This window comes from Oryzias melastigma, linkage group LG10 (genome assembly GCF_002922805.2).
Source record: "Oryzias melastigma strain HK-1 linkage group LG10, ASM292280v2, whole genome shotgun sequence".
Lineage (NCBI taxonomy): Eukaryota > Metazoa > Chordata > Actinopteri > Beloniformes > Adrianichthyidae > Oryzias > Oryzias melastigma.
Window position 1 is genome coordinate 14040067 of NC_050521.1, and position 5417 is coordinate 14045483.

Genomic DNA, 5417 nt, shown 5'->3' on the forward strand with positions numbered 1-5417 from the left:
CATAAATCCTCTTAGGTTTTGCTTGTGCGGGTCGTTTGGAGTTTTGTGATTTTTAGTTTCAGGATTATGTGACAGGCTGACATATTCAACACCTTCCTCGTCTCTGTGGACGGCAAAAGATGCCATGGTCAGCTCACGGCTCCCCTCCCTCCCACGCCAGGCCAAACACAGCTGGATGTCAAACCACACCTTTCTGACGAGGCCGAGGGGCGTGTCGGGAGACAGCGCAGATGAGCATCGGAATTTCTCTAGGTCCGACTCAGGAATCTGAGGATGAGTGGCGATTAATGCCGGCTCTCAAGCTCTTCAAACTGGCAACGCTGTATTCTCCTCTTTCTTTAGTGGACTGAACAGACGCGTAAAAAAGCCGCAAACTGTCATTGAGGGTGGTGGCGGTATAGTTTTCAAAGTTGATGTCCATGTTTTTTTGAGCCAGGAAGTCTTTAAAGATATTTACTGCCCATTTCGTGGGTTTTTTTGTGTTTACATCATCCTTGTCATCCTCTAAGCGATTCAATTCTTCAACTTCCTTGTGTCTCATCTCCCCCTTTTTATGTTCTTTTCTCTTTTTCTTTTCTGCTGCATCCCAATCTTCAAAATGATCAAATTCACCGAACAATTTAAAGGAAACAATAAAATCACTCTTTTTTTTCTGCCGTCCAGCTGTTGTTACAAACAGTGGATTAACGGATCTCAACTTATGTTTTGAGTTTTCTGCTAGCGCAATGATATTCGGCCGGAACTTCTTTTTTAGGTGTGGTTTATCACCGTAGTATATTACTTTTTAATCCACACCCAGCAGCCAATCAGAATCGAGTATTCACCCGGACCATGGTATAATGGAGGATATCCCATGGAAGGAGGTTTGGCAAACCCCTAATAAATTCTTGATCACCAATAAAGTAAAAGAAGTGCCTTTGAAGATTATCCATACAGTTTACCCCGCTAAAGTTTTTATTCAAAGCGGATTTAGATTGAGCATTGATATACTTTTCAGTTTTTGTTGTAATTGTCCTGAAACAGTTGCACATCTTTTTTAGTATTGTTCTGAAGTTAAAGTATTCTAGCAGAAAATTTGCGATTTCATTCATGACAAAGTCAAAGCTTGTTTTGTTTTGTTCTGGAAGGATCTTTTGTTAAGTCACATATCAAAGAATATGTAAAAGGACTCTGATCTGTTCTTAATAAATCTCTTGGTAATTTTGGCCGAATATCACATTCATAAAAGTGTAAATTCTCTTGACAAAACCATGTTTCATTGTATTTTTTCTGATTTAAATTTCTACAATAATATCCAAAACTCTGAGAAATAAAACACAATTGAAACTTTGTATGTGAAAAATTCAATATCCTGACGTGAAAACTAATCCCGAGGCTTACTTCTATTCCTTGTTTTTTATTATTTTTTTTCCCCGTTTTGAATTGTTCCCTTTATTGCCTAATTAACTGTGAATTTCTGTAACTTTAAAAAAATGACAAAGCTTTTTTTATTTTAAAGTACCGTCAAATGAAAGACTTCCTGTTTCCGGCTGATGATGTAAGGCCGCCATCTTGTTGTCTGCAGCTAAGTCCTCTTTGTGTGCGAGGCGTTAGCTAGCAGCGTTAGCTTGTGCTGAGAGGACGGCGGTGTTTTGTTGGGACGTTCGTGAGGTCTGCTAGTCTCACAATCACAGCCACGTTGTCTTTTCGTTCAACAGTTCTCCACTCATTTAGCCAAATAAGATTGTTTGGAATCTCACAAACAAACAAAACACCCCCGTCGTCTCAACATAAGCTAACGCAGCTAACCTGCTAATGCGGCCTGGTTCTGTTTACTTCCGGGGCACGATAGGAACGTCATACAAAAATAAATCAAAACTCATACTCAGACTATTTAAAGTGAAGTAAATTCAAAACAGAAAAATAAACTCATTGTTTTCAGCATTTTAAAGACTTGATTTTAGTTTCGAATATTTTTAGTGAGACGTTTCTATATCGTGACCCGGAAGTCAGCAGCACGAGGCCGCGCTAGCATGCTAGCTGAATTAACCTTTGTTGAGACGACGGTGGTCTTTTGTTCGGATGTTTGTGAGGTTTTTACAGAGATGTACCGATACGTGGTTCGGTTACGAACAATTACCATAACTAAAGTGTCGTAAATGAGTGAATACGTGTTGAACGTAAAGACAACGTGGCTGTGATTGTGAGACTAGCAGATGATCGGAGCTGCTGCTGTTCAGAGGACTTTGGTGTTTGTTGGAGCTGAAGATCTTCTGCAGCTGCAGGAACCATGTCTTCCCTTCAGTCTCTGAGAGAGTTGATCAGCGAGCGACTCGCTGCTGCTGCTGAAGAAATCTTCAGACTCTGTGAAGGAACCATCGTCCAGTACGAGCAGGAGCTCTGTCGTCAGCGCAGACTGCTGGATATCTGCTGGAAACCACAGCTTCAGCTCCACCACATAGGTATGCTCACTTCTTCTAGGACAGCTGCTGTTCACAGAGTTCCCGCCGTTACTGCCCGTCGACTACCAACCGTGACGTCATTGTCAAGATGTAGCGTTTCAGGCTGAGAGCAAACGCCGTGCAGGTGAATCCAGGCGTGTCTGTGTGGGGGATGGGCCTGTATGATCAGGAGATCGATGGGTTTGTCAGTTTCCATCATCAATAACATCCCAGCTTTAGTAGGATTAAAAAAAGCTTGAAATCTGAAATACTTTTTGATACTTTTTTGTTTTCAATTAAACTAAATTGGGGTCATTATTATTTGTAAGCCAAGTAAACAAACAAACATTTTTGTGTTTTTAGAAAAAAACCCTTAAACTGTCAGAAACTCTTTGCTATTCTAAAGTAGTCTTAATTATTTTAGGCTTCAAATATTCCATTACTTAGATTTCACATTTTAAATTTCAAAACTTTTTTTCAGTTTCAAATAATTTTTTCACTTTAAACTTTTTTTTGTTTTTAATTTTGGAATTTTCAATTATCGTTTCACTTGCCGCACATTACTTTCAGCATCAGCCTTCATGACTGGGTGATTTAAGTTCATACTCACCGTAGAAAAAAAAGGTGAAAGTAGATATCTGTAATAATTCTTGTGTTTGAAACTGTTGATGCTGAGATGACAGCTGTGGTCGTTGGAGAAAAGTTTATGACTGCAAAGCTGTTTTTTTGGTCTGACGTCTCTAAAGTCATGTGTCCATATGGGGATCTTTTGTACCAGTATTTGGTTGGTGTTTATTATTGCGGGTCTGGCTCTTGTTGGAGCAGTTCTGGTCCATGAGTCTACACCCCACCCCATAATGTTCAGCCTGACTTCAGTCATTTGTTTTTCAAATTAGTTATTCTACTTATAAGACACAGCACTCGACATGAAAGGTGTAGTCCTCTGTCTCACCACAAGAGGGAGTTTCTGCTTTTAGAGCAGCTCAGAAGAGCAAACCTGCCGTGAAATGAAACACAGACAGAAGCTGATTGTGTGCCGTTTATGTTCTAGCTGCTCACTGAAGGCTTATCTTCAGAAAAAGAGGAAAAAAATTCTCATTTGTCCGTTTTTTCTTTTCACAACAGCAACACTTTACCACTGCAGCTGAGGTCTGTAACGCTTCAGGCTCTCTGCGTGTTCCATGTCACCGTGACAACAAGCTGCATCACAGATGAAATAGTCCGCTTTTTGTGAAAAAAATGCCCTAAACCAAAGAAATAACAAGAATGAAGTACTAAAAATTATTTGAATAGTTATTTATTTTGTAAATGACCATGGTATAAGCAGGATAATACCCTCTGAAGTGTGCATTATGAGAATTAATGCACTTCGCTGAAGCAACCGTCCGACGGTTCAGGCCTCTGCGTCGTGCGTTAATTTCTCATAATGCACACTTCATCAGCTATTATCCCTCACATATTCTAGCCCTTTTTGTCCTGAAATGAGGACACCTCTGCTACAAAGACGCTCACAAGCAGCAGCTGCAGATAGAGGAGTGTTGAGCCTTCATGACAACTTCAGTAGAGGTGGGAAGGTTTTCAGGACCATTTTAACATGGGAGTCACTCTAAGCACCAGCCTCTGGTCAGTTGTGGTACTGCAACGTTTTGATACTTCCTGGTTGGCCTCACCCTCCGCCCGCTAGTTAACGCTTGGATTTAGCTCATAAACAGCCTGCTCTTTGGTTGTAAACCTCCAGAGTTCTGTCAGTTTGACGTGAGGTCCGTGAGTCAGGTCTTCATGAACAGTGGACTGCTCTGTCAGAACTCCCACTGCAGTCTAGTTAACGCTGTGAGTTCCTCCCTTTTAATTCGAAGAAATTTGACATTCTCCATGAGGATGGATGGGATGCTCGGCTTGTAGCGTCTCTTCCTCTACTACTAAACAGATAAGCCAACTCGGAGGTAACTGGCAGCCTACCGTGGCGCCAATAAAAAAAAAAAAGGTCAAAAAGAGCGATCATTATTACTGATATCTAGATGGACAGGCAGATTGGAGCGGTCCATTGGGGTGAAAAGAACAGTTAATTTTGAGTTTTAGTCATAGTCTTTTTGGTAACACTTTATAATAAGATTCCTTAACAAGCTTTCTTAACATATTAATAAGCATTATTAACATTCTTATAAGGTGTTAGTAAGACATTTACTGGTGTAATAAGCCTAATAAGGCTTATTAAATTCCTAAATTAACACATTTACAAGCATTATTAATGTGTTAATATGATGCTTATTGTTACATTCATTACCATCGTATATGTGGAACAAATAAGTGTTAACAAGCTTAATAAGAATCATTAACAAAACTTGTGAACAGATTAGTAAGCCTTATTAATGTGTACAGTTCTTGTAAGACATTTAATAGCATTATAGATGACTTGTACAATTCTACCGAGCCGCCGTTATTAAAGTAGAAGCTGTTTACATCCCGCGGTCTCGTGGTTGAGGCGTGGAAAGAGGCGGATATTCACAATAAACTCACTCTAGATTGGTGACAGTACTTCCTATAGATTCATGACTCAGCTATGACTCAGAGAGACTCAGACCAATCGTTGAAGATGGGTTGCAGACCTTTGCAAAATGGCGATAGCCGTTTCAGGAAGTGACGGTGAAAGCGGTGCCCTACTTTCACGAGGAGTGGAGGTAATGCATTTCCAATGGGGGAACTCATAGCTTGAGATGTCCAGTATTTTTACAGTCTATGGCTCACACAGACGCACACAAGCACATTCCTGCGCTCACACACAGACAGAAAACACACACAGAGCTGTTGCTAGCAAAAAATCCAAAGCTGTATTTATCCAAAGTACATGCAGACAGCGAGCTGTCTCAGATTTAGTAAAAATTTAACAGAAATGCCGGAACAGCAGCAACTAGGGCTGGGCGATATGGCAAAAAAAAAAAATCACGATTTTTCAATTTCATTTCACGATATCGATTTTATCACGATTTTTTTTAAATT

The 5417-nt window shown here is 40.2% G+C and overlaps 2 protein-coding genes across 14 annotated transcripts in view; one reads left to right on the forward strand and one right to left on the reverse strand.

Annotated features, from left to right (window-relative positions):
- Positions 1-5417, reverse strand: part of LOC112153685 (protocadherin gamma-C5) — a 529198-nt gene that overhangs the window by 180359 nt on the left and 343422 nt on the right. The gene's annotated exons all lie outside the window — the stretch shown is intronic.
- LOC112153278 (gastrula zinc finger protein XlCGF8.2DB-like) overlaps positions 2396-5417 on the forward strand; it is a 10636-nt gene continuing 7614 nt past the window's right edge. Inside the window, exon 1 of the mRNA XM_024283356.2 lies at positions 2396-2441. The gene's annotated coding sequence lies outside the window, so the exon portion shown is untranslated. The remainder of the gene's footprint in view (positions 2442-5417) is intronic.